This window comes from Sus scrofa, chromosome 4, assembly GCF_054392235.1.
Source record: "Sus scrofa isolate SSC_HxYL_T2T_F1_AM1 chromosome 4, Sscrofa_HxYL_maternal_Yorkshire_Landrace_v2.0, whole genome shotgun sequence".
Classification (NCBI taxonomy): Eukaryota; Metazoa; Chordata; class Mammalia; order Artiodactyla; family Suidae; genus Sus; species Sus scrofa.
In genome coordinates this window covers 50,285,765-50,304,135 of record NC_139386.1, presented here as the reverse complement: position 1 = coordinate 50,304,135, position 18,371 = coordinate 50,285,765, and positions in this window count along the sequence as shown.

The following is an 18,371-nucleotide window of genomic DNA, read 5'->3' as shown; positions in this document are numbered from 1 at the left end:
ATCTCACAGCACAGATCAGAAACACAGCTTAGACATAGATATGGGCATTCCTACTTGAATGACTAGAGAACAGACACTGTCCATGACAACTACAGAGAAAAGATGAGGTCCCACTCAATATCCAGTATAGGTTCAGGTAACAACATAATCACACCTCCTCTCAAGGGGATAAAAGCCAGCATATACTGAGGAATGTGGTGGCATACATTCATATCAAAAACTGCCCAGACAGGCAGTTCTCATCATGGATCAGTGTTAACAAACCTAACTAGAATCCATGAGGATGTGGGTTTGATCCCTGGCCTCACTCAGTGGGTTAAGGATCCAGTGTTACCATGAGCTGTGGTGTCAGTTGCAGATGTGGCTTGGATCCCATATTGCTGTGGCTGTGTATAGGCCAGCAGCTTCAGCTCCAATTCAGTCCCTACCCTGGGAACTTCCATATGCCACAGGTACAGCCCTGATAAAAGCAAAAAAAAGCAAAAAACAAGGAAACTAAATCAGTCTGGACAGGCTGCCTACATTTCACCTGAGCTCACAGCCACCTCTGAAAACACAACTTTGGCAAGACCTTGACTACCAGAGGGATAAGACACAGCTCCATAAACCAGTGGGTAGTCACCAGTCCCTTGACCAGGAATCCTGAACCACCTCTAGACAAACCTTACCCACCATGGAAGCAGAGAATAGAAACAAGAGGAATTACAATCCTGCAACCTGTAGAAGGAACGCAAGAGCAGAAAATTAGGAGAAAAATGAGAAGACAGAAAAATGTTTTAGATAAAGAAACAAGATAAAAAAAGTAAAATGAAGGGAAAATAGGCAAACCACCTGAAAAATAATTTAGAGTAAAGATAGTAAGGATGATCCAAAATCTCAGAAAAAGAATGAGGCACAGATCAACAAGTGTAAGAATAGTTTAAAAAGAGCTATAAATTTAAAGAACAAACAAAAATGGGAGGACAAGATGGCGGAGGAGTAGGGGGACATGCTCGCCCTCTCCCACAAACACAACAAAAAAACACATCTACAGAATAAATGACTCGCACAGAACAGCAACCAACCGCTGGCAGAGGAACCTAAACTACAATAACAGCAAGAAGTTCATGACATTACTGGGCAGAACGGGAGAAAAGAGGAGAGTGAGAGAAAGTGAATCCGAGTGGGACGGGTGCTCCCAAAAGGGAACTGAGGAGGAGAAAGGGATCCCGCACCCTGGAAAGTCACCTACATGGGGGAAAGATCAAACGAACTGAAGGAATCTCCAGATGCAGAGAAGAGTGTAGCAGTAAGTTGGAGTACAGAAAAGCTGATCAAGAACCAAACGGACCATCTGAACTACGGGCACAGTCACCAAAAATTGAGACTCCTGGGTGGGGGTTGGGCACTGAGACCTTGCCTCTGAAGGTTAGTCCCCGAGAAAGGGCCCGGGGACGCCTGGGTGGGGGCTGGGCACCAAGACCTCAGCTCCAGAGATTAGTCACCGGGCTGGGGGGGTGGGGCGGAGTGGAAACTGCTTGGGAGTTCTAGAAATCATTTGACGGGGCAGAGACTACCTGGGAGACTAGAAAACAAAGCTGTTACAAAGGAAGGGAGCAATACTCCAGGGGGGGGGAAGTGGAAAGCCGCCTCAGAGGGAACCTGGGAGAAGAGCCTGGTCTGCGCCCATGCTGGGGAGGGGAGAGAAGAAGGGGTGGGTCACCATAGAATATCCCCCATGCCACAGCAAGCTTACAGGCCTGCTAGCTAGCAGAAAGCTGTGCTTCCCAGTGCATTCCCTCCCCCCACCCCCACCACCCCCTATGCTCTCACGGGACCTGGGGATGCCTGCCATCCAGGAGGGCTGGCCTCAACAATTGCCTGAAGCCTACCACCGCAGGGGCTGTCCCTGCACAGACCTGCTTGCCCTTTGGAGGTGCTACACTTCCGCAGAGCAGCACCAAACACCACCGGCTACCGAGAAAAGGCCTGCAGCCTAGAAAAGCTAGAACAAGCCTAGCCAGGCCATGAATAGATCTGCCTAATTCTTGGACAGTTTTTCTGAGTTGGGCTTCCCTGAAGAGGAGCCTCTTGGATTTCTGGCAGCCCTGCTATGCTCCCAAGCCCCCAGGGGGTGCCCTAGTGGATCAGCTGCATAGGACTGCCAGCTCCAGGCAGGACCCCCTGCAGCCCAGAAAAGCTGCAACAAGCATGGCTGAGTCAGGAAAAGATCTCAGACAGTCTTTCTGAGTCAGGCTGCCCTGGGGAGGAGCCTCTTGGGTTTCCAGCGGCCCTGCTACCCGCCCAAGCCCCCAGGGGGTGCCCCACTCCCGTGAAATAACTGCCCAGCACCACCAGCCCCCTGGAAGAGACCCTGCAGCCCAGAAAAGCTGCAACAAGCTCAGCTAGACTGTGAAAAGATCCACCTACATTCTCAGGCCGTCCTTCTGAGTTAGGCTGCCCTAGGGAAGAGCCTCTTAGGTTCTCAGTGACCCGGATAGCTGCTCCAGCCCCCAGGGGGTGCTGCACTCCTGAGGAACAGCTGCCCAACACCGCCAAACCCCTGAAAGAACCCCCACAGCCTAAAAAAACCAGAGCAAGCTCTGCATGACAAAGTGAAATCTGCTACCATCGTGGGGTGGACCTCCCAGTCCTGTCTGCCCTCAGGAAGTCCTCCTTTGCTTCAAAGACACCCTGTTAGACCCACCAACACTCCAGAAAAGCCACACTGCCTCAAAAAAGACTGACCAACAACGCCAGCCCTCAGGAAACATTTCATGGCAGTGACAAGGCAAACACTGCCCGGTCATGGAGAATACAACGCCACCAGGAAAAAGAAAACAACAAGCAAGATGAAGGAGCTGAGAAACCACCCCCACTCAAACCAACAGGAGAACTCACCTAAAACAGTCAACAATGAAACAGATCTCTGCAGTCTGACAGACCTGGAGTTCAAAAGAGAAATAGTGAAAAGACTGAAGGAATTAAGAGAAGATATGAACAGTAATGCAGACACCCTCAGAAAGGAACTAGAAAATATAAGGAGGAGCCAAGAAAAACTAGAACATTCATTGGCAGAGATGCAAATTGAACTAGGGGCAGTAAAAACCAGAATGAATAATGCAGAAGGACGAATCAGTGATATGGAAGATAGAATAATGGAAATCACTCAATCTGGTCAACAGACGGAAAACCGAATCAAAAAACTGGAAAGCAATATAAGAGACATATGGGATAATATAAGTGAGCCAATCTACACATAATAGGAATTCCAGAAGGAGTAGAAAAAGATAAGGGGATGGAAAATATATTTGAAGAAATTATCACTGGAAAGTTCCCAAATCTAAAGGATACTGGGTTCAAGATACAAGAAGCACAGAGGGCCCCAAACAAGTTGAACCCAAACAGACCCACACCAAGACACATCATAATAAAAATGGCAAAAGTTAGTGATAAAGAGAGGATCCTAAAGGCAGCAAGAGAAAAGCAGAAAGTTACCTACAAGGGAACCCCCATAAGATTATCAGCTGATTTCTCTACAGAAAAACTACAGGCCAGGGGGGAATAGCAAAAGATATTTAAAGTGCTAAACGGAAAAAATAGGCAACCTAGAATACTCTATCCAGCAAGAATATCATTTAAAATAGAAGGGGAAATAAAAATTTTTTTCCAACAAACAAAAACTTAAAGAATACAACATCACAAAGCCCAAGTTAAAGGAAATATTGAAAGGGCTTCTCTATACCAAAAAGAAAGGAAGGAAAGGGAAGAAAAAAGAAAAGAAAAGAAAAAAAAAAGAAGAAGAAGAAGAAGAGGAAGAACTAGGACTGAGGAAAACGCAATCAGAGATCAGTCACTCAAATAAGCCAGCATACAGATTTAATCATGAACATGCTTCAAACAAAATAAAGTTAAAAAGAAAAAAATAAAAAAGAGTCATCAAAACCATAAAATGTGGGCAAGGGATGTTAGGAAGTAAATAACCCTTTTGGTTGTTTGTTTGTATGTTTCTCTTCTTAATTTTAATATAATAATGAAGTGTTTGAACTTACAGGACCATCAGGCTAAAACACACAATTATGGGAAGGGGTTAGCATACTTAAAAAACAGGGCAACCACAAGCCAAAACCAAATATTGCATTTGCAAAAAAATGGAAAAAAAAAACACTCAAGCAAATAATAACCAGAGATCATCCAACCAAAAAAAAAAAAAAAAAAGAAAGGAAGAAGAGAGAACATAGAAACAACTGGAACGCGAGGTTCAAATGGCAATAAATAATCATCTATCAATTATCACCTTAACTGTCAATGGACTGAATGCCCCAATCAAAAGACACAGAGTGGCTGAGTGGATAAAAAGGCAAAAACCATCAATATGCTGCCTACAAGAAACTCACCTTAGGACAAAGGATACATATAGATTGAAAGTGAAGGGGTGGGGAAAAATATTTCATGCCCATAGACATGACAGGAAAGCTGGAGTTGCAATACTCATATCAGACAAAATAGACTTTAAAACAAAAGACATAAAGAAAGACAAAGAAGGACACTACTTAATGATTAAGGGATCCATCCAAGGAGAGGATGTTACTATCGTCAACATATATGCCCCCAATACAGGAGCACCCAGATACATACAACAAATATTAACAGACATAAAGGGAGCTATTGATGAGAATACAATCATAGTAGGAGACCTTAATACCCCCCTCACATCAATGGACTGATCCTCTAGACAGAAAACCAATAAAGCAACAGAGATCCTAAAGGAAACAATAGAAACACTTAGACTTAATTGATATCTTCAGGACACTACATCCAAAAAAAGCAGAATAAATATTCTTCTCAAATGCTCATGGAACATTCTCAAGAATCAACCACATATTGGGACACAAAGCTAACCTCAACAAATGTAGGAGCATAGAAATTATCTCAGGTATCTTCTCTGACCACAACGCCATGAAGTTAGAAATTAACCGTGGGAAAAGGAAAGAGAAAACACCTACTACAGGGAGACTAAACAACATGCTACTAAACACCCAATGGATCAATGAGGAAATCAAGAAGGAAATTAAAAAATACCTGGGAACAAATGATAATGAAGACACAACCTCTCAAAATCTATAGGATGCTGCAAAAGCAGTGCTCAGAGGGAAATTTATAGCGATACAGGCCTTTCTCAAAAAAGAAGAAAGATCCCAAATTGACAACTTAACCCTCCACCTAAACGAATTAGAAAAAGAAGAAGAAAAAAGACCTAAAGTCAGCAGAAGGAAGGAAATCATAAGGATCAGAGAGGAAATCAATAAAATAGAGACTCAAAAATCAATATAGAAAATTAATAAAACCAAGAGCTGGTTCTTTGAAAAGGTGAACAAAATTGACAACCCCCTGGCCAGACTCACTAAAAAGAGGAGAGGAAGAACCCAAATAACCAAAATTATAAATGAAAAAGGAGAAATCACAACGGATACAGCAGAAATACAAAAAACCATAAGAGAATACTATGAACAACTATACGGCAACAAGTTTGACAATCTGGAAAAAATGGACAATTTTATAGAATCTTACAGCCTGCCAAACCTGAATCAAGAAGAAACAGACCAACTGAACAGACCGATCACTAGTAATGAAATGGAAGAGGTCATAAAAACACTCCCTACAAATAAAAGTTCAGGACCAGATGGCTTCACAGGTAAATTTTATCAAACATATAAAGAGGAATTGGTGCCCATCCTCCTTAAACTCTTTCAAAAAGTTGAAGAAGAAGGCATACTCCCAAAGACATTCTATGATGCCACCATCACCCTAATTCCAAAACCACACAGGGATACCACCAAAAAAGAAAACTATCGGCCAATACCTTTGATGCATATAGATGCAAAAATTCTCAACAAAATCTTAGCCAACCGAATCCAACAACATAGCAAAAAATTATACACCGTGACCAGGTAGGGTTCATCCCAGGTTCACATGGAAATCAATCAGCATCATACACCACATTAACATACGCAAATCAATCAGCGTCATACACCACATTAACAAAAGAAAAGTCAGAAATCATATGATCATCTCAATAGACACAGAAAAAGCATTTGACAAAGTCCAACATCCCTTCATGATCAAGGCCCTCGCCAAAGTGGGTGTAGAGGGAACATTCCTGAGCATAATCAAAGCCATTTATGATAAACCCACAGCAAATATAATCCTCAATGGGGAAAAACTGAAAGCCTTCTCACTCAAATCTGGAACAAGACAGGCATGCCCACTCTCACCACTGCTCTTCAACATCGTTTTGGAAGTCCTAGCCACAGCAATTAGACAAACAAAAGAAATAAAAGGCATCCATATAGGGAGAGAGGAGATAAAACTGTCACTGTATGCAGATGACATGATACCATACCTAGAAAACCCTAAGGACTCAACCCAAAAGCTCCTTGAACTGATGAATAAATTCAGCAAAGTAGCAGGATATAGGATAAACATTCAGAAGTCAGTTGCATTTCTGTATACCAGCAATGAAACATTAGAAAGGGAATACAAAAATACAATACCTTTTAAAATTGCACCTCACAAAATCAAATACCTGGGAATACCCCTCACCAAGGAGGTAAAGGACCTATATGCCGAGAACTATAAAACTTTAATCAAAGAAATCAAAGATGTGTGTGAAGAAATGGAAAGATATTCCATGTTCATGGATTGAAAAAATCAGTTTTGTAAAAATGGCCATACTCCCGAAAGCAACCTACAGATTCAATGCAATCCCTATCAAATTACCCATGACATTTTTCACAGAACTAGAACACACAATCCAAACATTTATAAGGAACAACAAAAGACCCAGAATCACCAAAGCAATCCTGAGAAACAAAAACCAAGCAGGAGGCATAACTCTCCCAGACTTCAAAAAATACTACAAAGCCCCAGCCATCAAACAGACAGACAGACCAATGGAACAGAAGAGAGAACCTGGAAATAAACCCTGACACCTGTGGTCAAGTAATCTTTGACAAGGGAGGCAAGAACATAAAATGGGAAAGAGAAAGTCCATTCAGCAAGCATTGCTGAGAAACCTGGACAGCTGCATGCAAAGCAATGAAACTAGAACACACCCTCACACCATGCACAAAAATAAACTCAAAATGGCTGAAAGACTTAAATATATGACAGGACACCATCAAACTCCCAGAAGAGAACATAGGCAAAACACTCTCGGACATCGACATCAACATCATGAATATTTCCTCACATCAGTCTCCGAAAGCAATAGAAATAAGAGCAAAAATAAACCCATGGGCCCTCATCAAACTGAAAAGCTTTTGCACAGCAAAGGAAACTCAAAAGAAAACAAAAAGACAACTTACAGAATGGTAGAAAATAGTTTCAAATGATGCAACCGACAAGGGCTTAATCTCTAGAATATATAAACAACTTATACCACCCAACAGCAAAAAATCCAATCAATCAATGGAAAAATGGGCCAAAGTCCTGAATAGACATTTCTCCAAAGAAGATATACAGATGGCCAGCAAACACACGAAGAAATGCTCAACATTGCTGATCATAAGAGAAATGCAAATCAAAACTACCATGAGATATCACCTCACACCAGTCAGAATGGCCATCATTAATAAATCCACAAATAACAAGTGCTGGAGGGGCTGTGGAGAAAAGGAAACCCTCCTGAACTGCTGGTGGGAATGTAAACTGGTACAGCCCGTATGGAGAACAGTTTGGAGATACCTTAGAATTCTATACATAGAACTTCCATATGACCCCGCAATCCCACTCTTAGGCATCTATCCGGACAAAACGCTACTTAAAAGAAACACGTGCACCCGCATGTTCATTGCAGCACTCTTCACAATAGCCAGGATATGGAAACAACCCAAATGTCCATCGACAGATGATTGGATTGGGAAGAAGTGGTATATATACACAAGGGAATACTACTCAGCCATAAAAATGAATGACATAATGCCATGTGCAGCAACACGGATGGAACTAGAGAATCTCATACTGAGTGACATGAGCCAGAAAGACAAAGACAAATGCCATATGATATCACTTATAACTGGAATCTAATATCCAGCACAAATGAACATCTCCTCAGAAAATAAAATCATGGACTTGGAGAAGAGACTTGTGGCTGCCTGATGGGAGGGGGAGGGAGTGGGAGGGATTGTGAGCTTGGGCTTATCAGACACAACTTAGAATAGATTTACAAGGAGATCCTGCTGAATGGCATTGAGAACTTTGTCTAGATACTCATGTTGCAACAGAAGAAAGGGTGGGGGAAAAATGTAATTGTAATGTATACATGTAAGGATAACCTGACCCCCTTGCTGTACAGAGGGAAAATAAAAAAAATTATTAAAAAAGAAACAAAAATGAATAATACAATAACTAAAATGAAAAATATTTCAGAAGGAATCAGTGGCATAATATTTGAGACAGAATAATAAATAAGTGAGGTGGAAGATAGAGAGGTGGAAACCACTGCTTTGGAAAAGAATAGGGGGAAAAAGAATTAAAAGAAATGGGGACAGTCCAAGCAATCTCTGCAACAAGACTAAATATAAGATATCTCATTTTAGGGGTCCCAAAAGGAAGATAGAGGAAGGGCCTGAGAAAATGTTTAAAGATATTATGGATGAAAACTTTCCTAACATGTGAGACAAAACACTCACTCAAGTCCAGGAATCATGGAGGGTTTTATACAGGATATATGCAGAGTAACATGCTGAGACACATACTAATCAAACTGAAAAATTAAAGAAAATTAAAAAATAATAAATGTAAAAAAGATAAAGCAAGAAATACCATACAAGAGAACCCCATAGCTAATCAGGAGATTTTCTAGCAGAAATTCTATAGGCCAAAAGGGAGAGGCATAATATATTTAAAATTATGAAAGGGAAACACCTAAAACAAAAATGCTCTATGCAGGAAAATTATTGCTAATATTTGATAGAGAAAGCTTTTTCTGTTTTGTCATTATAAAAAGATGTTTATTCTTTCCATTAGAGGTGGTTTACAGTATTCAGTCAAATTTCTATGGTACAGCATGGTGACCCAGTTACACATACCTGTATACATTAATTTTTCTCACATTATCATTCTCCACCATAACTGACCAGACATAGTTCCCAGGGCTATAGAGCAGGATCTCATTGCTAATCCATTCCAAAGTCAATAGTCTCTATCTGTTAACACCAAGCACTCCATCCATCCCACACTCTCCCCCTCCCCCTTGGCAACCACAAGTCTACTCTCCAAGTCCATGAATTTGTTTTCTGTGGAAAGGTTCATTTGTGCCTTATATTAGATTCCAGATATGTGATATACAGCATTTGCCTTTTGCTTTCTCACTTACTTCACTCAGTATGAGTCTCTAGTTCCAAGCACGTCGATGCAAATGGCATTAGTTTGATCGTTTTATGGCTGAGTAGTATTCCATTGTGTATATATACCACTTCTTCCTAATTCAATCATCTGTCGATGAACATATAGGTTGTTTCCACATGTTGGCTCTTGTGAATAGGGCTGCAACAAACATGTGGGTGCATGTGTCTTCTTTAAGGAAAGTTTTGTCCAGATATATGCCCAAGAGTGGGATTGCTGGATCATATGGCAGTTCTATGTATAGATTTCTGAGGTTATCTTCATACTGTTTTCCATACTGTTGTAACAACTTACATTCCCACCAAGAGTGCAGGAGGGTTCCCTATTCTCCATACCCCCTCTGGCACTTGTCCTTTGTGGACTTATTGATGATGGCCAATCTGACTGGTGTGAGGTGGTATCTCATGGTAATTTTGATGTGCATTTCTCTAATAATCAGGGATGTTGAACATTTTTTCATGTGCTTGTTGGCCATCTGTATACCTTCCTTGGAGAAATGTCTGTTCAGGTCTTTTGCCCATTTTTCCATTGGGTGGTTGGCCTTTTTGCTGTTGAGTTGTATAAGTTGCTTGTATATTTTAGAGATTAGGCCCTTGTCAGTTGCATCCTTTGGAAGTATTTTCTCCCATCCTGTAAGTTGTCTTTTTGGTTTCCTTTGCTGTGCAAAAGCTTGCCAGTTTGATTAGGTCCCATTGGTTTACTTTTGCTTTTCTTTCTGTTGCTTTGGGAGACTGACGTGAGGAAATATTCATGATGTTGATGTCCGAGAGTGTTTTGCCTATGTTCTCTTCTGGGAGTTTGATGGTGTCCTGTCGTATATTTAAGTCTTTCAGCCATTTTGAGTTTATTTTTGTGCATGGCGTGAGGGTGTGTTCTAGTGTCATTGATTTGCATGCAGCTGTCCAGGTTTCCCAGCAATTCTTGCTGAAAAGACTGTCTTTTTTCCATTTTATGTTCTTGCCTCCCTCGTCAAAGATTGATTGACTGTAGGTAGCTGGATTTATTTCTGGGTTCTCTACTCTGTTCTATTGGTCTGTCTGTTTTGGTACCCATCCCACACTCTCTTGATGACTATGGCTTTGTAATGTTGCCTGAAGTCTGGGAGAGTTATGCCTCCTGCTTGGTTTTTGTCCCTCAGGATTGCCTTGCCAATTCTGGGTCTTTTGTGGTTCCATATAAATGTTTGGATTGTTTGTTCTAGTTCTGTGAAAAATGTCATAGGTAATTTGATAGGAATTTCATTGGATCTGTAGATTGCTTTGGGTAGTATGGCCATTTTTACAATATTCATTTTTTCCAACCCAGGCACATGGGATATCTTTCCATTTCTTTACATGTTCCTTAATTTCCTTGATTAACATTTTATAGTTCTCAGCATAGACATCTTTTCCCTCCTTGGGCAGGTGTATTCCCAGGTATTTGAGTTTTTGGGGTGTAATTTTAAAAGGTATGTTATTTTTGTATTCTTTTTCTAATATTTCATTGTTAGTATACAGAAATGCAACTGATTTCTGAATGTTAACCTTATATCCTGCTACTCTGCTGAAATTGTTGATCAGTTCAAGTCGTTTTTGAGTTGGGTCCTTAGGGTTTTCTATATACAGTATCATGTCATCTGCATACAGTGCCAGTTTTACCTCTTCTCTTCCTCTATGGACGCCTTTTATTTCTTTTCTGTGTCTGATGGCTGTGGCTAGGACTTCCAGTACTATGTTGAATAACAGTGGTGAGAGTGGGCATCCCTGTCTTGTTCCAGACTTTAGTGGGAAGGCTTTCAGTTATTCCCCATTGAATATTATATTTGCTGTGTGTTTGTTACAAATGGCTTTGACTATGTAAAGGTATGTTCCCTCTATACACACTTTGGTGACAGTTTTGATCATGAATGGATGTTGGGCTTTGTCAAATGCTTTTTCTGCATCTATTGTGAAGATTATGGATTTTTGACTTTTCTTTTGTTAATGTGGTGTATGATGTTGATTGATTTGTATATGTTCAACCATCATTGTGAGACTGAGATGAATCCCAGCTTGTCTTTTTTTATATGTTTCAGGATTCGGTTGCTTAAAATTTTCTTGATAAAATTTGCATCTCTTTTTCTCAATGTTATTGGCCAATAGTTTTCTTTTTTGGTTGTATCATTGTTTGATTTTGGAATTAGGGTGATGGTGGCATCATAGAATATCTTTGGGTGTGTTCCTTCTTGTACAAATTTTGGCAAAGTGTAAAGAGGATTGGTATATTTTTTCTTTGAATGTTTGGTAGAATTTGCCTGTGAAGCCATCTGGTCATGGACTTTTATTTGTAGGGAGTGTTTTTATGACATATTCTATTTCATTTCTAGTGATTGGTCTGTTCAGTTGATCTATTTCTTCTTCATTCATTTTTAGCAGGCTGTAAGTCTCTAGAAAGTTGTCCATTTCTTTTAGGTTGACTAATTTTTTGACATACACTTGTTGATAGTATCCTCTTATGGTTTTTTTGTATTTCTGTAGTATCCATTGTTACTTTTCCTTTTTCATTTCTTATTTTGTTTATTTGGGTTTTTTCTCTCCTCTTTTTGGTGAGTCTAGATAGAGTTGGTCATTTTTTTTTCCTTTTCAAAGAACCAGCTTTTTGCTTTATTGATTTTACCTATTGTTTTTTGAATCTCTATTTTATTGATTTCCTCTCTGATTTTATGATTTCCTTCCTTCTGCTGACTTTAGGTTTTGCTTGTGCTTCTTTTTCTAATTCATGTAAGTGTTGGGTTAAGTTGTCGATTTCAGATTTTTTTTTCTTTTTTGAGGAAGGCTTGTATTTGTATGAACATCCCTCCAAGCACTGCTTTTGCAGCCTCCCATAGGTTTTGAGTGGTTGTGCCTTCATTATCATTTGTTTCCAGGTATTTTTTAATTTTCTTCTTGATTTCCTCATTGACCCATTGGGTTTTTAGTAGCATGTTGTTTAGTCTCCCTGTAGTAGGTTTTTTCTCTTTCCTTTTCCCATGGTTGATTTCTAATTTCATGACGTTGTGGTCAGAGAAGATACCTGAGATAATTTCTATGCTGCTAAATTTGTTGAGGTTAGCTTTGTGTTCCAATACGTGGTCGATTCTTGAGAATGTTCCATGTGCACTTGAGAAGAATGTGTACTCTGGGTTTTTTTGGATGTAATGTCCTGAAAATGTTCATTAAGTCTAACTGTTCTATTGTGTCTTTTAGGATCTCTGTTGCTTTATGATTTTCTGTCTTGAGGATCTGTCCATTGATGTGATTGGGGTGTTAATGTCTCATACTATGATTGTATTCCTATCAATTTCTCCTTTTATGTCTGATAATATTTGTTGGAGGTATCTGGGTGCTCCTATGTTAGGGGCATGTATATTGAGGTATATATAGGGGCGTCTTCTTAGGTGGACCAATAGTGTCCTTCTTTGTCTTTCTTTATGGCCATTGTTTTAACCTCTATTTTGTCTGATATGAGAATTGCAACTCCTGATTTCCTGTCTTGCCCATTGGCATGAAATATATTTTCCCATGCCCTCACTTTCAATCCATATGTGTCCTTTGCCCTAAGATGAGTTTCTTGTAGACAGCATATTGAAGGTTTTTGCTTTTTTTTATCCAATCTGCCACTTTGTGTCTTTTGATTTGAGCATTCAGTCCATTGACATTTAAGGTGATTACTGATAGATATGTATTTATTGCCATTTTAAACCTTTCTTTCCAATCGATTCTATGTTTCTTTTTTCTTCCTTTCTTTTTTTGGTTTCCACTTATTTTATGGTTGAGTACTTTTCAATTTTTGTGAATACAATGTTTGGTTTTGATTTGTGGTTGCCCTGTTTTTTAAGAATGTTAATCTCTTCCAATGTCTGCTTGCTTTAGCCTGATAGTCACATAGGCTCAAACACATCATTAAAATAAAAAAAGCATCTATATTTTCTTTCTTTTCTTCCCTATATTGTATGACTTTGATGACATTTTAAAAAAATCTTCATCTTTCTATATGCTGGCTTATTTAAGTGACTGCTTTCCAATTGTGGTTTCCTCCATCCTAATCCTCCTCCTCCTCCTCCTCCGCCTTCTATTGTAAATGATACACTTATCTCTGCCACTTGTTTATTTGTGATTTCCAAAGGGTGAGGGTTTTGGCTTTGGTTTTGCCTTGTTTGTTGGTTTATTAGAGCCAGTACTGTTTGCTCGAGCTTAAATGGGAAATGCTTTCACTAGAGGGCAACCTGAGTGTTCTTTGAGAAAAAAAAAATTTGAGCTTTTTAAAAAAATTACTAAAGTGATTTTTATTTTATCCATCATGTTTTGTTTACAGTGTTCTGTTAATTTTCTACTGTACAGCAAAGTGACCCACTCACACACACATATATATATATATATACATTCTTTTTCTCACATTATCCTCCATTGTAAGTGACTAGATATATAGTTCCCAGTGCTATAGAGCAGGATCTCATTGCTTATCCATGCCAAACGCAATAGCTTGTATTTATTAACCCCAGATTCCCAGTCTATCCCATTCTATCCACCTCCCCTTGGCAACCATAAGTCTATTCTCCAAATCCATAGATTTCTTTTCTTTTCATTTGTGCCATAATTTACATTCAAGATATGTGATATCATATGGTATTTGTCTTTCTCTTTCTGACTTACTTCACTTAGTATGAGAGTCTCTGATTCCATGCATGTTTCTGTAAATGGCATGATTTTGTTCCTTTTTATGGATGAGTAATATTCCATTATGTATATATACCACAACTTCTTAATTAAACATTTAACATCTTCTTAACATTTAGGTTGTTTCCATGTCTTGGCTATTGTAAAAAGTGCTGCAGTAAACATATGGGTGCATGTGTTTTTTCAAGGAAGGTTTTGTCTGGATATATGCCCAAGTGCGGGATTTCTGGGTCATAAGGAAGTTCTATATTTAGTTATCTGAGATATCTCTATACTGTTTTTGTTAGTGGTTGTACCAATTTACATTCTCACCAACACTGTAGGAGGGTTACCTTTTCTCCACACCATCTCCAGCATTTGTCATCTTTGGAGTTATTAATGATAGCAATTCTGACTGGTGTGAGGTGGTATCTCATGGTAATTTTGATTTGCATTTCTCTAAAAATTAGTGATGTTAAGCATTTATTCATGTGGTTTTGGCCATTTGTATATTTACTTTGGAGAAATGTATATTCAGTCTTTTCTCCATGTTTTAATTGTTGTTGATTTTTCATTGTTGAGCTGTATAATTTGTTTGTATATTTTAGGTATCAAGCCTTTATCAGTTGCACTGTTTGAAACTACTTTCCCCCATTCCATAGGTTGTCTTTTTTTTTTAATGCTTTCCTTCACTGTGCAAAATCTTGTCAGTTTGATTAGGTCCCATTGGTTTATGTTTGTGTTTAATTCTATTGCCTTGGGAGACTGACCTAAGAAAACATTTGTAAAGTTGATATCAGAATGTTTTGCCTATGTCCTCTTTTAGGAGTTTGAAGATATCTTGTCTTATATTTAAGTCTTTAAGTCATTTTGAGTTGATTTTTGGTGCATGGTGTGTGGGTATGCTCCAGTTTCATTGAATAACATGGGGCTACTTAAGAGACTTTTTTCCATTTTAGATTCTTGCACACTTTGTTAAAGATTAAATGACTATAGGTGTCTGGGTTTATTTCTGGGTTCTCTATTCTGTTGCATTGGTCTGTATGTCTGTTTTGGTACCTTTTCCACATCATTTTGATTAATGTGGCTTTGCAATATTGCCTGAAGTCTGAGAGAGCTATGCCTCCTGCTTGGTTTTTGTTCCTCAAACTTGCTTTGGCAATTTTGGGTCTTTTGTGGTTCCCAAAAATTTTTGGATGGTTTGTTCTAGTTCTGTGAAAAATGTCATGGGTAATTTGATAGGGATTGCTTTGGATTTGTAGATTGCTTTGGGTAGCATGGCCATTTTTACAATATTAATTTTTTCCAACCCAGGAGCATGGAATATCTTTCCATTTCTTTACATGTTCTTTAGTTTCCTTGATTAATGTTTTATAGTTCTCAGCATATATGTCTTTCACCTCCTTGGTCAGGTTTACTCCCAGGTATTTGATTTTTTGGGGTGTAATTTTAAAAGGTATTGTATTTTTGTATTCCTTTTCTAATATTTTATTGTTAGTATACAGAAATGTGACTGATTTCTGAATGTTCATCTTATATCCTGCTACTTTGCTGAATTTGTTGATCAGTTCAAGTCATTTTTGGGTTGAGTCCTTGGGATTTTCTATAGATTGTATCATGTCATCTGCATACAGTGACAATTTTACCTCTTCTCTTCCATTTTGGATACACTTTATTTCTTTTGTTTGTCTGATGGCTATGGCTAGGACTTCCAGGACTATGTTAAATAACAGTGGTGAGAGTGGGCATCCCTGTTTTTTTCCAGATATTAGTGTGAAATCTTTCAAATTTTCTCCATTGAGTATTATATTTGCTGTGGGTTTGTCATAAATGGCTTTGATTATGTTAAGATATGTTCCTTCTATACCCACTTTGGTAACAGTTTTGATCATGAATGGATGTTGGACTTTGCCCAATGCTTTTTATGCATCTGTTGATACCATGTGGTTTTTGATTTTTCATTTGTTAATGTGGTATATGAGGATGATTCATTTGCATTATGTTGAACCATCATTGTGAACCTGTAATGAATCTCACTTGGTTGTGGTGTATGATCTTTTTTATATTTTGTTGGATTCTGGTGGCTAAAATTTTGTTGAGAATTTTTGTGTCTATATTCATCAAAATAATTGGCTTTTAATTTTCTTTTTAGTTTCTTTTATTTTGGTATTAGGACGATGGTGGCATCATAAAATATCTTTGGGTGTGTTCCTTCTTCTTCAAGCTTTTGGAAAGTTTCAGAAGAATGCGTATATGTTCTTCTTTGTATGTTTGATAGGATTCCCTCTGAAGCCATCTGTCCTTTTTTTTGTAAGGAGTATTTTTATTACATATTCATTTTTTTCTAGTGATAGTTTCATTCACTTGATCAATTTCTTCTTGGTTCAGTTTTGGAGGGCTGTTAGTCTCTCTAAAGTTTTCCATTTCTCCTAGGTTGTCAAATTTGTTGGTATATAATAGTTTATAGTATTCTCTTATGGTTTTTTGTGTTTTTGCAGTATCAGTGAGGTTTCTCCTTTTAATTTCTTATTTTGTTTATTTGGGCTTTTCTTCTCCTCTTCTTGGTGATTCTGGCCAGAGTTTTTCAATTTTTGTTTACCTTTACATAGAACCAGCTCTTAGTTTTATAGATTTTTTTCTATTTTTTTTTGTATCTCTTCTTTATTGATTTCTGCTCTCATCTTTATGATTTTATCTAACTTAACCCACCAACTAATTTTTTTAAAAAAGAAAAACCTGGTCAACCTTTAGCTTTAAACCTATGAATGATTAAAAAAGGATTTAACATCATGTAGTCAGAATATACTTTATACTCCAGAGAAAATTAGTTTGATATGGAACTCTTGAAATTCTCAAAATAGTTCTTTTTTCTCATGCAGTTGAAGAAAGTTTGTTTGATAAAATAATTTTTTTCAAGTCTGGTCCTATGAGGATGAAAATATGCCTAGGAGAAAACTTGAAGTTGACTCTTATCATATCCTTAAAATACACACATGGCCCACTTTGCCTGAGACTTTTTCCTTGGGTTAATTACTAGAACTCCAAGTTAAGAAAAAAAATCTAAGAGGCTTTTTTCAAACTCAAGTAAGTAAATTGAACTTATTCTAACTGTTCTTTTTGGTATTATATTTGCCAAGTGAGTTGCCACGACAAGCAGAGTCATGATTCCTTATCCTTCCTTTTCCATATGGCTTGTGTTAAAAAGAAAGAGTCTTTTTTGTAAAATTTTTGGACTTAAATCTTGATTTTGTCCTGAGAAATTAGTTTTGTGCATTTGTCTTTTATATAAGTGTGCCATCTAGGGGAAATTCAAATTCTTTAACTAAATGCAGCCCCTTGAGTTGCATCCTCCAGGACTGGACCACTTTCATTACAAACCAATGTAATTTATGATTTTCCTTTTTAATAAGGCCTGGTACTACTACTTCCTATGTACAAAAATGTAACAATGGGTGAAAGAAGTCTAGATTCCAAATCTCAATTAGTTATTGTTATTGTGGAGAGGGAGGGTGAACAGTGCTAGGGCTGGTATTTCAATCCTGAAAATAAATCCTGCCATTAAGCCTTATGATAGAAAGTCCTTCCATGGGGGGATAATGTGGGTGAAAAAGGACTTTCATGTAGCTTCACTTACTCACATTGCAAACACAGAGCATGGCTTAACTAAGCCGTTCCTCTATTTTTAGCAATGTTACAGGTGCCTTAATAACAGGATACATTGTTCCTAGTTCAAACCTGTATTCCACTCATTGAGAGATCACAGGCCTAATGGTACATTTCCTTGTCTAGAAATACATGCCCACTTTTTAAAAAAGAGAACTTACATGATTTACTATGCTTTAAGCAGAGCTAAACTTGCAAATTCTCAGCACTGTGAGTTTAGTTCAATAGCATATGCAATGTACAAAGTCAAGCTTGTCTAACTAGATGTTACCAATCACTCCAGACTTCACACATCAAACATAGTATATTCCTTCACAGAACACTATTAGTAAAACTGTATTGGGGGCTCACTTGATAGGGCTTCTGGTTACTCTTGGAAAGTCCTTTTGCATATAGGTGAAAGATCTCAGTTAGGTATTGGTATTGTGGAGAGCATAGAGCCAGACAATGTTAGCATTAGGATTCCAACCTTGAAAAACAGCCTTTTGTTAGAAGCTCCTTCCAGGGAGGGATTTTCCAGATGAAAGAGGGCATTCAGTGCATCCTTTACTCACATAGCAAACACAGAACTTTGCTTAACAAGGCTGTTCCTCTGTTTTGACCAATGACAGATATGTTAAACATCAGACTACATACTTCCTAATTGACATCTATATTCCACTTAACGAA